We start from the raw sequence: 17,338 nt of genomic DNA, 5'->3' as shown, positions 1-17,338 counted from the left end.
CATAAACTTCAGTTTCAGTGTTTAAAAGAAGGACGCATAAAACACAGAAACGGATACCATTGGAATAGTTAACAAAGGAAAATAGCCACAGAGGAAACAGACTAATGCAACTCAGAAGCAGGCTAGATGCTATTCTCATGAGGGATACACTACATGGTGCGAGCTACAATGAATGTTTAGTAAAAATACAGCGGTTGCGTTCTCACAGTCACAAGGATCCTGGTTAAAAGGCTCAGGATCAGGGAGCCCTGCAGAGCTGATTGTGGAAACGCAGAATTTCCGGGCAATCCCAGATCACGGTCTAAGTGCACACAATTACAGCCACTTTGCTGAAGCTAAGCAGGTCTTGCTGTGGTCAGTGTGTGGATGGGAAACCAATGTATGCTACCTTTGGGGATGGGGCCATAGCTCAGTGGCAGAGCACACAGTGGCAGAGTGTACGCAGAAGGTCCCAGGTTCAATCCCTGGCATTTCCAGGTAGGGCTGGGATAAATGCCTTCCTGAAACTTTGGAAAAGTCATTTCTAGTCAGTGTAGACGATATTGAACTAGAGGGCCCAATGGTCTGACGATATAAGGTAGCTTCCTATACAGGTGAAACTCGGAAAATTAGAATATCATGCAAAAGTCCATTAATTTCAGTAATGCAAATTAAAAGGTGAAACTGATATATGAGACGTCCAATATATGAGACGTTATATGATATATGAGACGTTATATGATATATAATTGTGATGATCATGGCGTACAGCTCATGAAAACCCCAAATCCATCTCAGAAAATTAGAATATTGCATGGAACCAAGAAGACAAGGATTGAAGAATAGAACAATATTGGACCTCTGAAAAGTATAAGCATGCATATGTATTCAGTACTTGGTTTGGGCCCCTTTGCAGCAATTACTGCCTCATTGCGGCGTGGCATGGATGCTATCAGCCTGTGGCACTGATGAGGTATTATGGAAGACCAGGATGCTTCATTAGCGGCCTTCAGCAATTCTGCATTGTTTGGTCTCATGTCTCTCATCCTTCTCTTGGCAATGCCCCATTGATTCTCTATGGGGTCAGGTCAGGCGAGTTTGCTGGCCAATCAAGCACAGTACACTGTATACTTTTCAGAGGTCCAATATTGTTCTATTCTTCAATCCTTGTCTTCTTGGTTCCATGTAATATTCTAATTTTCTGAGATTGTGGATTTGGGGTTTTCATGAGCTGTACGCCATGATCATCACAATTATAACAAATTAAGGCTTGACTTATCTCGCTTTGCATGTAATGCGTCTGTCTCATATATCAGTTTCACCTTTTAATTTGCATTACTGAAATTAATGGACTTTTGCACGATATTCTAATTTTCCGAGTTTCACCTGTATTTCTGGTCAAACCCCGCTGGTTTGACCAGCATTTAATTCAGTCTTAGTGATCTATGCTGAATAACTGTAACAGTTTGACCAGGATTGCCCTGACATTCTGTGTTCTCACAGTCAGCTCTGTGGGACTCACTGATCATGATTAACTTTTTAACCAGGATCCTTGTGCTTGTGAGGATGCAGCCAAAGAGAGATACCATAATGGTTCCCTCATCATAAATTGTTTCCAAGAATATGTAGCAGCTAACCCATTTTTCTTTTTATTTGAAAATAGTTTCCAAACAGTCCTCCAACTTCATTTTGTTTATTTTTCAGTTTCACATGAGTTTCTACTGAATTTTAGCTGGTTGACATCTAACCCTCACCAGTATTGCTTCATGTGGCCACACATCTAAGGGCAGGTTTCTCCCTTAACCCAGCAAACAGAACCTGCTTGAAAGCAAACTAGATGCACAGTCACTGTAAATTCATTTTTTAAGGAGCACCCACTGATCTGTCCCCCGTCACAAAATAGTGTCTGAATCAATCCCAAATCACCAGGGACTGTGGTTCCATTTCCTGCCCTACTGTTGCCTCTGCCCTGCTCCTGATGGTGCACATTGAAATGCAAATGACAGCAGTAATTGGCTGAGAGATAAACCACAATGAGTGACTGAGCCATGCAACAGGGAGTTAAGTGGCTAAGTGACAATTATTGTGCTGCATCCTCCAGTATCATAAGCAGCAGTAACATTTTGTTCTTGGATTTAAAGGAACTATAACACATTAATTGGAGGGCTTTTTAAACATAGCTTTCATAGTTCCTCTTCTGGTTCAGCTTTAGCATGAAAGGAGGTGGGAGAAAAGCTTCCCTTTGTTATGTTTCTCCCTAAATCTTATTGTTGCTCATCAGATTTGTCTTAATTCTTTTTTTACATATTAGTGTGTCTTAAACTGTACACAACTTTCTTTTGTGGGGGGGATTTAAAGGAGGTGGATAAATTTAGTACTTGTGCTAGCAGCAGCAGGTTAAAACAAATCTTTCTGTGGAGTTTATGGGTCACTATCCATATATTTTAGCATATATTTTTTAAATTCAGGAATTTCCTATGTTAGACTCAATCCAGACTGATTTTGTTGTATTTATTTAAAAGATTTATAATCCATCTTTCCACCAGTGGTCTCCACAGTGGCTTAGATACAAAAATTAGAACACAAGGACAAAATAAAAAATAAAGCAAACTAAAATCAATAGCAGATGAAAACAATGAACAGTGCAGTAATTATATCCCTGCCAAAGCCTGGGAGAATAAGACAGATTTCACCTGGTGCCTGCAGACTAGTAAAGTGGATGCCACGCAAATATATTTAGGGAGGACAATACATAATGCAAATGTGCAGAATATCTGCAGACGCAGTAGATAAAAATGGTCGAGCAACTTATGGATAAATAAAAAAGAAACTGAACTCACCAATGTACTGATCTGAGTGCATTAATCCTTGGTATTGATAGAGAACTTTAAAAATATGTTTTTATTTATTTCATATTTATATCCCGCTCTTCCCAGCCCAGCGTAGAGTACTTGGTTATGTTTATCCACAACAACCCTATGAGGTAGGTTAGAATCGATTATATTCTTTCCACTTTTCAGTGAACTTTCCTATACAGTACAAATCTGAGCAAGTCTTCATGATTCCTTTATTTGTTAACCTGCAGCACACCATCATTTTCATGGAGAGTAGCTGCGTTAGGGAAGAAAACTAAACACACCAATTTAAGGCCCAACACCCTGTAGTAAGTTCTCTAGTGAAAAGTGCCTTTATTCTCCAATGTTATCATAGCATCTGTTCTGCTTGATCTGCTCTTCCACAGTCAAATCTTGTAAATCTTCACCTTCAAAAAAAACAACTGTCTTTGGATTTGCGATTTGGACTAATGGACAATTCTTTTGTTGTTGCCGAATACGAGACTCAGTGTTTAGGAGTTGTATAAGAAGCCACCTATGGGGCAGCAGGGAAGCTACTTGATTAGCAAGCCAGAGGTTGCCAGCTCAAATCCCCGCTGGTATGTTTCCCAGTCTATGGGAAGCACCTATATTGGGCAGGAGCGATATAGGAAAGATGCTGAAAGGCATCATCTCATACTGATGGCAATGGTAAACCCTTCCTGTATTCTACCAAACGCAACCAGAGGTCTATGTGGTCGCCAGGAGTCAACACCGACTCAATGGCACACCTTTACTTTTATTCAGAGATGCTGGGTCTTCTGCAGGATTTTTTTCTTCTTCATCCTCAGTATTGGCACACCTCTGGTCATTCTCAGCTGGACTCTCTTCACCTCTTGCATCTCCCTGATCCGGTTGCTCATCTTCCTCAGCAGCATTTGGACCTTCCTCATGTTCAGCTGCTTCACTTTCTCCTATTGCAGGCCTGTACAACATGTAAGGCTTGTGGGCTGGATCCGGCCCATAGGCACCTTTTTTGCTGGCCTGCAGGAAGGAAAGTCCTGCGGCAACAGCAGGAGCCATGAAGAGCACTTGGCTTGACCTGTGACAGGCAACAGCAGCTCAGTGCATTAGTCCACTTGAGACCAGATGTTCCTCACCCACCTTGCTGGTCCCACCCCTGTACCAAAGCCCTTTGTCTGTCTGTCTGTCTATCAATCATATGTTTATACCACCCAAAACGCAAGCTCTCTGGGTAGTTTACAAGACAATAAAAACAACCAATAAAAAGATTTCAACAATTAAAGTTTAAAAAGTTTAAACTATTAAAACACAATTAAAACAATATCTAATTAAAAGCCTGGGTGAACAAATACCATCCCTCATCCCACTATCCCCTCAATTTCCCTCTGACTCAAACCCTCTGCTCCCTTGCTTCCATTAATTTTTAAATAAATAATTTTTAGTGTAATTAATGTGCTGAAAGTTGACCTCGGACCCTGTACACCAAGTCATGGTCGTTTGCAGCCCACCAGGACATTTGAGTTGTGCACCCTTGTTCCTTGGCTTGTTTTTTTTACCACTACATCCTTCAGTGGTTCCTCACTTGATCTGACCACACTCCTCAGGAGACGCATGTTCAGTTGTATGGCTTTTAACAAACATGGTTCTAAATGGTCAGCTTCTTTCTCCCAGTGAAGATGTCTGTCACAGGTTTTTGTGTTTTTTTAACACTTTCTTCCAAGATACAGCCTTGACTGCCTTGTTCAGAATGAGGTGGCCAGGCAACCTTCAGCTTCTTCATTTCTGTAGGTCTGTCTTTCTTCTCAAGCACACCTACAGCTTTTGCTTCCATGCTAGCAGCTAGAACTCCCAACTTTTGCAATGGGAGCATCCTCCACCCCTCAACTTAGGGGACCTTCCACTGCATTTCCAAGACAGGCAGGTTTCTCCTGGGATTCTTCATTCTCAGTTTTGCTTGCCCACAGTTCCTTGTGTGTCTTGTGCCCAAAGCCCTCATTGTAATTGCATTTTGGATTTAAGTAGCTGGTTAAAACGAGGCTTGCAGTAAATGTGCCCATGTAGAGATGCATATGTCCCAAAAGTAAGTTTGCTGTTGCAGTAAGAACAGTGGAAGCAGCTAATATGGTACACTTGCTGGTTGGCAAAGAGACACTCCATTGGGTACACAGTCTTCTTGCATACAACACACATTTCCTTGGCTTGGCTGGCAGCTGGAACTTCTTTACTGCTTTGCGGGGAGAGGAATCAGTTGGGCTAGATGCCTAGAATCAGGGCTTTGTTGTTTGGCATACACAGATTTTGGGACTTCAGTTTCTTTCTGGAAGTTTAATCCAATGCTGTCTTCACAGAGGCTGGAATTTAGACCATCACCTATGGAAACCACAGGAGTGCTAGCACTGCTCTGCTTGGTCACAGCAGCCTGATACTTAGCAGGCGCGCATATATATATATATATATATATATATATATATATATATATATATATTTACTTACTTATTTACTTTTATAAACCGCCGCATCCAGAGGCTCTGGGCGGTGTACAACAACTTTTTTTAAAGACATAAAACCCACAATTCAAACACAATGCTAAAAACAATATAAAAACAACTCAAAATGATTAAAACTATTTAAAACCAATTAAAATACTTTAAAAACCAACAACACTTTACAAGCCTTGGAAGGCCAGGCCAAATAAATAGGTTTTTAGGGCTCTCTTAAAGGCCGACAGCGAGCCTAAGCTGCGGATATCTGCCGGGAGTGCGTTCCATAGACCAGGAGCAGCTACAGAAAAGGCCCGGTTCCGAGTCGCCACCAGACGTACCGGTGGTAACTGGAGATGGACCTCTCCAGAAGACCTCAACGAGCGATGGGGATCATACCTAAGAAGGTGCACTCGAAGGTAACCCGGACCCAAGCCGTTCAGAGCTTTAAAGGTAATAACCAGCACTTTGTATTTTGCCTGGAAACATATCGGCAGCCAGTGCAGCTGTTTTAAGACAGGCATAATATGGTCTCTCTGGGTTACCCCAGAGACCGATCTGGCTGCCGCATTTTGAATTAACTGAAGTTTCCAAACTACGTACAAAGGCAGCCCTACATAGAGCACATTGCAGGAAATGTGCCTTGATGGATGCGCCTTGATGGACATCCATCAACATCCTTGATGGATGTTTCCAACAAGTGAGGCATATCCTGGTTCTGGCTCTTTAGCCTCTCTGGCCTAGACGTTGGAGGTACAGAAAGTATGACCTGAGACACTCTGGCTTTTTGATCCAGAACTGAAGTCAAGGTCTGCTGAAGAAAAGCTATTCTCAGATATTCTTCTTTTACCAGATGTCTGGCTCTGATCATGAAGAATCTTTGTCTGGTTTGCATCTCACCTCTCAAACAACATCTTTGATCTGCTCAGAGGAACACTGCACTTCTCTATTTTCCCTGAAGAATCTGGGTTTTCATTGGCTTTCCTACTTCTTGTCCAGATTCTCTAAAACAATTTCCCATTTTCCCACTCTTGGATGAATGGGTCCAATAGCCTTTTCACTAGGGGTGTGCACAAACCAGTTCGGCGGTCCATTCATGGACTGCTGAACCGGTTCAAAAGACCGGCGTTCGAGCTGGTTTGAAGGGTGTGTGTGTGTGTGTGTGTTGCTTTAAGCAGTGGAGTGTGTTGCTTTAAGCCAGGCTTCCCCAAACTGCGGCCCTCCAGATGTTGCTGAACTACAACTCCTAGCATCCCTAGCCACAATTTATTGTGGCTGGGTATCCTGGGAGTTGTAGTTCAGCAACATCTGGAGGGCCGCAGTTTGGGGAAACCTGCTTTAAGCTTACCTCTCCCACCGCATTTTCTCCTCCGCGCGGCTTCCAAAACTGCTGTTGCGGGGTGGCTGTATACCCTCTTGCCGTCTCGGTCAGCGTCATAGCAGATGTGGTGAGTGTGATGCACACCATTTGCACGCCAACACTGTACGTGGGATGATGGAGCATCCCATCACTTCGGCAGGGCATTTTAAAGGAGACTCTGGCACAGTCTGCTGGTTTCACAGGGGTGTGTTTCTTAGAAAAGCACCACAATGGGGCAGCGCAGGGTGGCGGAGGCTTGCAGGAGGGGCAGGTTGGACCAGCCTCCTTCCTTTTAAAGGAACCCCTCACCCTGCACCGAAACATTTCGGCTTCAGGGAGCCGAATCATTTTGGCATCTCTTCAAAGAGGCACCAAAATGATTCAGGCATATCCCTATTGGATAGGGACTCTCCCCCTGCTGAATATAAGAGTCACTGCTTTTAAAAGTGCCTCTTTGCTCTCTTAGTATGGGTAAGAACTTTACTGTGGTCTTTTATTGTATGTGTATGAGGTAGAGTCATTTAACAGAATCTTCATTTGTACCAGGCAGCCCTTTTCCTGTTTTAAATACGTTACTTGTAAAAGGGATAAAGAGGTAACAATTACCCTACCCTTCTACAGTGTCTGTCACTAAGCAGTTTTGTCTGTCGGGCAATTTTGTCACGTGTCTGGCTCCTAGATTTTTGGGCTTGCTCCTAGAAAACTGGGAAATTTGTCAAGGCCTGTGCTCATGCATCCTTTGCCAGATAATGATGTCTCAAATTATTTTATTTTGTGCATATGATTATCTGAGAAGCAGACAGTAGTGGAATGCCACTCACGTAGAAGACACCCATTTTCTGTTTTTATTTCCCACCTTATGGTATTTCAGTCTTGCATTTCCCATCTTGTGGGATGCTACAGGAAATTATGGAATTTTGATGGTGAGCAATAATGACTTCAGAATGCAGAAGAATGCATGTTTGATTCTCTGTCATATCAGGGAATAGGCTTTCCCTTTTGACCTTGATTTGTCAGCTTTCTATGTGCAGGGAGCATTTTATAACAGGTAAGATTCGATCATACTAGGAGGTCTGTACAACTTGATTTTCTCAACTATATGTATCAGTCCTTTGGGGGTTGTATGCACTAACTCTGATAGTGGAATTAGGTGCCACTATACTATTAAACCCTAGCCTTTTGTAAGAAATGTAGATCTAAGATGTTTGGCTGTACATTTAGCAACAGAATGGCTGTGAGCTTCAAGAAGAAAAGTCTTTTTGGAATCAGAGAGATTAGAAGACCAGAATTGCTGTGTGGAGTGAGAAAATTGATTGGAAGCAGCATGAAACAAACTGTTAGGATGTGATAATTCATAACATTTGCACAGAAGCAAGTAGAGGTTACCTGGTTGATCCAACTTGAATAGAAAAATGCTCATTTCGATCACTTGAGGGGAAGGACTCTCTGATCTGTGGGACTCATTGCCAGGGTGGCCCAATATATTGTGGTGAGAACCACAAAATGCTGCCTTACCCCATGTGGATGCCTGGGGTCAGTCCGCTTTCAAAACTAACCCTTGCCGGCTTTGAAAGAGGATGGAGGGCAGGGAGGAGGAAAGGTGTGTGGCAGCCTCCACTTCTCTTCGTATGTTTCTTGTAACCTTTGCAAGGAGTGTGATGAGAAGCAATCCATATGAAGCTTGCAAGGATCAGATCTGTACCAAGGAGCTGCTTTGGTGACAATGGGGTTGGGGCAGGGGCGTAGCAAGGTTGGAGTGGGCCCAGAGACAAGATTTTAAAATGCCTCCCCCCCCGAAGCTCAGCCCATGAAGTAAATCTTAAATAAGGCTGAATAGTGGTAACAAAAAGCATAGTAAAATGTATATATAATCTATGTGCCACAATGGAACATCATCTTAAATTATTTTTTAAAATGTAGATGATGCAAGTCGTTTAATGGTACTAGAGAAAGACATGCTGTTCTGGTAGCTCCAGGTCTTAACACTCACATCAATTTCAGAGGATGAATACAACTGGAGGAAGCCCGGGCGGGTGCGCAGCTGGGGAAGTCAGTCATGTGACTTGCCTCTGGGGGGGCCCCCAAGGCAGTGGGCCCCCAGACAACTGTCTCCCCTTGCCCTATTATAGTTACGCCCCTGGGGTGGGGTGGGGGAATCTTCCTTCCTTCCTTCCTGGAGGGGAGCTGCTGATGTCATGAGGCTTTTGAAGTCTGTTGGCAGTGCAAAGCATGCTGTGAAGGCATATGGGCCCTTGGAGGACCTTCCATGGAGGGACAGGGCTTTGAGCTAATGATTACAGCACCACAATCCTTGGCAGCCATGAGCGTGTGTTTACTGGGTTTGCAAGCCCCAGCTGCAGTTAGTAGGATCCGAGGCGATACAGCAGGAGTCCTCGCACAACTGCTCCTGTCCTCTTGTGCTCCAGAAGTGCTCTGTACGAGCAGAAACATGTCATTGACTTTCAGCAACGTGTTGCTACTCTTACAGCATGCTTCTGGAGTGCAGACAGCTGTTGGAATTATTAGCATTCTTGCACAACAGCACAAGCTTAAGAGGACTAGGAGAGTTGTACAGGTATGAGGGCTCCCGCTGAGCCCCTGCCAGACCCTAGTAACAATCTTTCAGCCAAAGGCTTCCAAAGTGGTTTCTAAGATATGATTAAACCATCTAACCAAATTCAGTTAAGGATAACAACGAAACAGTGATAACCAGCAACAATAACATAATCATAAATAAAATATCACTGAGATCAGCACTAAAACAGTGTACAAGCAGCCAAAACACCTCCAAATAAAACCAGGGAGGCGAAATAAAATTATCCATTAAAATCCCAGGACAAAAGAAATGCTTCCCCAAGCATTGAAAGGATAATCAAGTTGGCACCAGCCTTGTGTTGCTGAGAAGAAGAGTTTACAGCTGTCTCTGGTTGCCACTCCTGTCTCACTTTAGCAGGTGACAGCACACCAAGGAGGGCCTTTGATCTGGGTCTTCATTAAATGGCAGGCTCAGGTGGTAGCAGGCAGTCCTGCAGATAAGACCTTGTAATACCAGCACCTTGAAATGTACCTGAAAAGTTCCAGGAAGTGACTGGCCTGTGCTGCAGATAAGCAGCACTACATGGGAGGGGGGCAGTTTCTGTTGATCTCCCCCACCCCTGGAAGCATTCCCTGAGATCTGGAAGTGGGTCCCTAAGGGCTTGAGTGACCCTAAGGGCTTCCAGAAGTGGGGGAGATTAGCAAAAATCACTCCCTGTGCTAGTGTGGATGCTGCCTTAGTCTGGAAGGTGGCGGCAGCATGCGCAAAGCGGGAACACTTCATTAGAAGCACTGCTGCTTTATTAGTTAGGATGTCAGCCTGTGTTCTCTCTAATTTTTTTCATCCATGTGCGGAATGAGTTTTGTTCTGAGTGGCAGTATCAAGGCAGTGCACTCACACATGCATTCACAGTGGAGGCTTCCTGGTTCATCCTGAACAGGATCTAAAATTAACTGAGTGAACATCAAAAACTGTGTGAGTGCACGCACATGCGCACGCCTTAGAGGGAACACTGATGTCAGCCAATAATTTTTAATATTGTTGAGAATATGTATCATTGGATGTGAATAAGGCTATTCACTGACATCCAGAGTGCAGGGAGACCTCCACACCTGTGTGCTCCAGTGTTCCCTCTAAGACATGTGCATGTGCACACACAGAGACAGGTTTTTTGATGTGTGCTCAGTTAATTTTAGATCCGCTCAGATTGAATCAGGAAGGCCCCAATCTGAATACACTGCCTTGATATTGCTGCCCAGGACAAAATTCATTCCGCACACAGATGGGAAAAAGTAGAGGGAACACTGGACACCAGCAACAGCCACTGAAGGAACACTGTGTTGCGGTTGGAAAACCAGTTTTCTGAATGCTCAAGGATGGAGACAACACACTCCAATAAATCTTTGTTTTGTAGCAGCCTATTTTGTAGCAGTATCTCCACTCAGCACATTTTATTAGTCTTTTTGAAAACAAAAGTAAAAGAGTTGGATTTGCGTGGTTGCTATTGATCTTACTTTAACACTTAAAACTTCCGTTGATTTCAGAAAATGAATGTCTAGAAAGGAATGTTCAGTTTTTCAGATAGAGCACTGGCTGAATGTGAGAAACTGAAGTAGCCTTATTTGGCTTCATTATGGAAGACCATTCTGCTGACATCCAGAGCAAGGGAGCAGTAGAAGCAGATTAACAGCACTTCCAAATTAACTGCACTGGGGAAAGGGCAACTTTTGATGACCTCCCCTTTTTCTGGAAGCCCTCTGTGCCACCTGGAAATATGTCCCTGAGGGCTGCACAGCCCTCAGGGACAGGGCTTCCTGGGAAGGGGAGGTAATCAGTAATTGTCCTCTCCCTGGTGCAGTTAGTCTGGAAGTGCAGTTAGTGCACTCTTCTTGCTTCACTGACTTCTTTGTGCTGTATGTCAGCCAGTGAAGAGACCCTTTGTTAAGGTGGGGAGAAGATCATTGATTTCTTGTGGGTTGTTCAGTTTTTGTACCTTAGTTTTCTGGCCTTATGAAACTGCACCTTGAGTTGGAATTTGCAAAAAACCCCAAAACCCACAATGAAATCAGATGAGGCAGTGTTCAGTTTCATTTATACCATTTCCAGACCAAACAATTACTGACTTCTTCTTTCACCAGCTTCCTCTCCTCCTGGTATTTTCTCAGCCTGCCTCTAAATGCAGTTGATTCCATTTCACCTTGCACAGAAGGGAGCAGCAAGGAAGTGTTGTATTGCGTGCATTGTGTTTTCAAAGGTGCAGTTTTGCCCTAAGAAAAGGCGCTGCTTGTCTGAATCACAATAATAAGAGGTCAATGTTTAGCTCTGTGAGTCTCCTTTATTATGTGTGCTCAGTTATTTCTTTCACCCTGGAGAATCTGAGTCTTCCTATTAGTTATAGTTCTCTGCATGCAACGTACACAAAGGCACACAGATTTCCCAGTATTAGCAAAAGTATTCTGGATAGTGCTGAATCCAGAAATAGATTTCAGCTGTATAACTAAGGACATTTCCAAAGGCAAATGTTTCACTGACATCAAGAGGACTTCTTTCTATGTAATCTGTTCAGCATTTGAAATATTAGACAAGTTGGTAGGTTAACCCTAAGGTACACCTGTGTTAAGAAAATATACATTTCAAGCAGATTATGGCAGAGCAAAATCTGCTTTGTCAGATATTTCAGTCTTTAACTTGCAGATAGTACAAGGAAAATCTAACTGGAAAATCAACAGCATCAATTGTATCGCACAATGCTAGCAAATTACCACATAGGGGGAAAATTACACTTTTCTCCATTTTTAATTTATGTTCATTTTGTATCTCTGTTTAATATGTGGAAAAAAGAGAATGAAGATTATTTCAGGAAGCAGTGGGGATAGGGCCCTAGGATGGCAGTCCTGTCTTTTAGACCAGTACTTTGCTTGTGTAAATCTAAATTGACCTCACTATGCTCCAGGCAGGGTATTATTCAAGTGTTATGCCAGTATTGTTGAAAATGGGACTTCTCAGAAGTGCTATCAAGCATCAGTGGAGTTACCTTGTAATCATGCTTTCTCTAACTGCCCTAGAAACAACCTGAGCTGGCAGGAGACCATCTTAGGATGTCATGTTTGCACACCACAGATGCTCACCCTGGGTCAGGTGAGTTCAGGTGAGAGGGATGCTTTCAAGAGATGCTTAAAATCAGTGTCAGTGTTAAAGTAACATGCTTATAATAGATGTCACTTAGAAAAAGTGACTTTATCAGGAAAGGAAAGTGATGTGATTGGTTTTGAAATACAACATGTTGGCCCAGTTCAGGCAATCAGATAAACCAGGTCTTGGCAAGTTTTCTTTGGATCTAGGAGCCAGCCACAAACTGTTTTCAGACGTCCCCTCTGTGACTTATGAATTACTGTAGTGTACTTCACAAACAAAATCTTATGCCACCCTTCAGCTGCATAAGTGTGAAACAATTAATTTTTTTTTACTGATGATGACGATATTAAATAATATGATATAATAAATAATAGGGAGATAGCTCTGTTTGCTTGGAACCTTTCTTCACTGTTATTTCTCTTTTTCCCCTCAATCATAAAGATAGATCATTTTCTTAAAGATTTTGAGAACTTTTTTTGTTTGTTTGTTTTGTTATTGCTCCTTCTCCCTCCCAGACTGGTGCATCACTTACAGCAGCCACAATCACAAAAGGGGAAAAACTGAGCTATTGCCAGGGCTGGGAGGTGGTGGCTCCATCAGAATTCCCTTTCTGCCTGGCCTGCACTGCGCAGGGTCCTGGGTTATCACCCCATCCCCACCCACCAATTCAGACGGCCCTCTCTCTAGATGTCATGATAATCTTTTCTAGGCGCAGTGGTGAACTGGCATCCAGGGTTTGAGGAGAGCTGGTCTTGTGGTAGCAAGCATGACTTGTCCCCATAGCTAAGCAGGGTCTGTCCTGGTTGCATATGAATGGGAGACTTGATTTGTGAGTACTGCAAGATATTCCCCTCAGTGGATGAAGCCGCTCTGGGAAGAGCAGAAAGTTTCAAGTTCCCACCCTGGCTTCTCCAACACAGGGCTGAGAGAGATTCCTGCCTGCAACCTTGGAGAAGCTGCTGCCAGTCTGTGAAGACAATACTGAGCTAGATAGACCAGTGGTCTGACTCAGTATATGGCAGCTGCCTATGTTCCTAAGTCCTGAGCTAAACCCTTTAGATCAAGGGTAGGCAACCTTGGCTCTCCAGCTGTTGTTGAACACAATTTATTGTGGCTGGGGATGATGGGAATTGTAGTTCCACCACAGAGCTGAGGTTGCCTACCCCTGGCTTAGATAACTATGAACAACTGACAGTGAGCCTTGCGGTTGTACACTCTCCTCCCCTCTTTGTACATCAGGCTTGAAATGAATGGATTGAAAGCCTCCACTTTTGAATATAATTTCAAAATTATATCTGAGCTCAGTAAATGGTGGTTATTTCTAACTTTGATCAGTGAACAGTTCAGGATAACAAGTCATGGTTTGAACCTGATTTGTTTTAGCTAACAAATGTTAAACCAGCATTTATCGAGGTTGGATGTAATGGGAAACGTTGGTTTATTCAAAAGCAGACGCTTTTAAATCTCCCCTCTTTGTGAGTGAAGTAAGAGGGGAGAGAAGGTGGAATGTATGAACCTGAGGCAAACTGCATCTCCTTCTCTAGCATATGAGCCTAGGCTATTGTCATTAGAAGATTCTGTATTGTATTGAACTTGGTAAAAGTCTCTTTAACTCTTAAATCCACTGGTAGCAATATATAGAGCAGAGTTGAAGTGAAGTAACAAAATGGCCTTTTACATGGACAGAGTGTCTCTGAACTCCACAGGAACTGCAGTGCTCACTTCTGTATACAAAGTGCCACCACTGACCAAGGAGGAACAGTCTGTGTACCTCCTGATCATAGAAGATTTTTCATTAGTTCACGGGTTATAGTCCCTATATTGGAACATACTGAAACAAATCAGAATTTTAATCCTTCTTCTTAATTAGAAGACTTGCTACACTCAGTGCATTTTAAGACTTTTTTTTGCCACGGATATATCAGAATAGAAAATACTGATTTCTGCAGACTACTCTTTTTCCCTTCAAGGAAGGAGAACATCCACTTGATCTATGTATTCTTAGTCTACTGCCTTCAATCTGCTCCGAAGGAAGGATCATGTAAGAAAAGACAGAAAATTGTATTCTCACCCCCGCCACCCTCTCTTATATGTGCATGGTACCTACTGATGTCCTAATTCTATGTTTGCATAATTGGCACAATCCAAAGTCCTCTGCAGCAGATTACTAAAAGAACCCTTAAATTTTAAGTAACTGACCTAATGAAGGCTGTAATAGGATCACTTAACGCAAAGGAGCTGAACCTTGTCATACCTGAAGGGATGCGACAATACTACACATCCTCTCCAGAGTTTTCCTTGCATTCTTCTTCTCCTCTTGTTTTCTTTCTCCCAGACATACCTGCCTCAGGTCCTGCCTGCAGAGGCGTAACTATAGGGGGGGCAGGGGGGGCACGTGCCCCGAGCGCCATCTTTTCTGGTCACGTGGGGGGCGCCGCCATGACCAAATTTTTTAAAAATTTTAAAATTTTTTTGTTAATACAAATGTTTCCTGCTCAGTGCAGCAGCGCTGCAGCAGTCAAGGGAGTGCGTCGGTGCCCCCTTCCCCACGAGCGGTCCCTTCCGCACCGTCTGCGCCCCCCCCCATTGCTTTGCTGGCACCTGGCGGCCAGTCAGTGGCCTGGCTTGGCGGCGGCGGCGGGCGCTTGTGAGGAAAAACCTAAGTATAATGTAGTATGTTGGGGGGGCGGTGGGGGGGCGCCATTTCAGTGCTTGCCCCGGGCGCCGTTTTCCCTAGTTACGCCTCTGCCTGCCTGCTGGACACAGTAGCAGCATGTACAGGTGGAGCAAATGGGGGTGTCTGTGGCTCCTCTCCCTACTCCAGCTGCCTCATTGTGCCTTGCCTCCCCCCCACCCCATGGCTGCCATGTTAACCCCAAATGTTTAGGGTGCTCAATCACCTGGCTTGGGGATTCTGGTGAATGGGCAGTCTGTGCGCCTTTGATTAACATAGTGGGAGGAGGGAAGGCAAAACAAGGCAGCCGGGATGCAGTGAGGAATGAACTGAGCCTGCAGCTTGCTTACTGCCCCACCCTCCCTCCACACATACAGATCTCTGTTGGCTGGACATAGAGGGGATAATCTGCCCTAGTCTAACTATGCCCTCCCCCAGTTTTGGCTCAGTTCAGATTATCCTTCAGTCCATGTTCTGAAGGTTCAGCAACACAGTGCAAGTTTGGATGCTCCTGCCTCTGCAATCATGCTTTGATTCCTTCCTCTACTTTCAGGTTTCTTCTAGCCATAGGTTGTCGTGTTGTCAGAATCAGGCAAATGATGATAGCACTAATCCTACAAGTCATGGTTCGCAAACACCCGTGAAACCGGCTTCAAATCACGTTTTAGAGGTTAGCACTAGCCATCATCTGCCTGATTCTGATGTCATAGCGAACTGTGGATGGAGGGAATCTGGAAATTGTGGAGAGAGTCAGCATGGGAGAAGGGTTAGGGTGTAGAGAACATACAAGTCTTGAAACAGCATGATTCGGAGGAACAGAAGGATACATCTAAACTGGACCACAAGCCACTATTTAAGAGAAAACCTTCTTTGTCATGAGCCCCACTGCTGAGATTGTCTGAGGAGGTCTGTCTGGGGTTGCCACCAGGCCCAGCTCGTCTGGTGGCTACTCGGTCCAGGTCTTCTCTGTAGCTGTCCTGAGGTTTTTAGAATGTGCTCCCTGCCAGAATAAGAACTTTGCCAGCTCTGGCAGCTTTTAAAACTTGAAAGACACACCTATTCAACCAAGCTTTGAATTAGATTTGTAAACTAGGTTTTATATGTTTTAATTGTTATGCTGCATTTTATTTTATTATATAAGCCACCTAGAGACAGGAGCTGGGGCAATATGTAAATGTGTAAAATAAACATAAAATAAAATAAATACTGCAATCTCTACTGTTTCCACCTCCATGTTGCTGCATTTGTGGGACAAGGTGTGAGTGTGTGGCCAGGGGAAGGTAGAAGAGATCATCGCAGGCAGTCCTTTCTTCCTTTCTCCAGAAATCCACTGGCTATTTTGTTGCTGCACCCCTGGAGTTAATTCCAAAAGGCTTGTATATCATATCATTGCCCAAGAGTCCACAAAGCCTTTCAAATTCAACCATTTACAGTTTCACTAATGACTGCAAGGAATGTGTATATCAGGTTTTAGCTTGATCCTGCCCCCATGTTATTAGCTTCTTTGAGTCTCTGCCAAATTGTTGGTAAGAGTTACTGTTCTCTGTATGGAGAAGTGCACAATCCTTCAATACATCTGCTAAGAAACAAAAAATCTTGCTTACTGTTGTGGTTTCCGCTCTGTCCTGGCTCTCTCTCTCTCCCCCCCCACCCTAAACTTCTCCACCCTGCACCCTTTTGCTGGACAGACTGAAGCCAGAGGGCTGCTGCTGGTCTGTCTTTGACACATAGCTGCAACTCACTTGCTCGCTCCCCGCCCCTCTGCAAGCTGCAACACTGCCCCAAACTTGTTCTATCCAGTTTTCTTGCACAGCTCCTGTCTTCCTGCTGATACATTCCTTTGAATCCCTGGAACTCAACATTATTGCGGTGGGCAGGGGGAGGGGGGACACAACCTGCAGCTCCTAATTTTGTAACTTTTAGTATAGACAGATTTCCAGTTTTTGTCTCTTATTTCCTTACCATTGTGTCCCCACTTGCCTTTCCACTAAGAGCCTAGTTTAAGCATTCGAGTCTTGGAGTTGCTTATATTCCAATGTACAAAATTGCCACATTGTTCTTCAAAACAACCACTGTGTAGAAATGCTACTATGTTTGTTTGTATTACAGCACGCAACAGATGTGGCGGTTGCTACAGCACAGTAGGTGTGATGGATGCAACTTTCTTAGCGGAAAGGAGGAGATCTGGTCTTGCAGTAGTGAGCATGAGCATGAATTGTCCCCTTTGCTAAGCAAGGTCTGCCTTGGTTTGTGATTGAATAGGTGCCTACGGGTGAGTGCTGTAAGATATTCCCCTTAGGGGAAGGGGTCATAGCTCTGAGGTAGAGCACCTGCTTG

At 43.9% G+C, this 17,338-nt stretch overlaps 1 protein-coding gene and 1 pseudogene across 1 annotated transcript in view; one reads left to right on the top strand and one right to left on the bottom strand.

Moving 5' to 3' along the window:
- The window catches only part of MAML3 (mastermind like transcriptional coactivator 3), a 441,192-nt gene that overhangs the window by 56,457 nt on the left and 367,397 nt on the right, over window positions 1-17,338 (top strand). The gene's annotated exons all lie outside the window — the stretch shown is intronic.
- Window positions 4,462-9,185, bottom strand: LOC128326337 (LIM domain and actin-binding protein 1-like; annotated as a pseudogene).

The sequence above is a fragment of the Hemicordylus capensis genome, chromosome 5, assembly GCF_027244095.1.
Source record: "Hemicordylus capensis ecotype Gifberg chromosome 5, rHemCap1.1.pri, whole genome shotgun sequence".
NCBI classification, from domain to species: domain Eukaryota; kingdom Metazoa; phylum Chordata; class Lepidosauria; order Squamata; family Cordylidae; genus Hemicordylus; species Hemicordylus capensis.
This window is presented reverse-complemented; position numbering and strand designations above follow the sequence as displayed.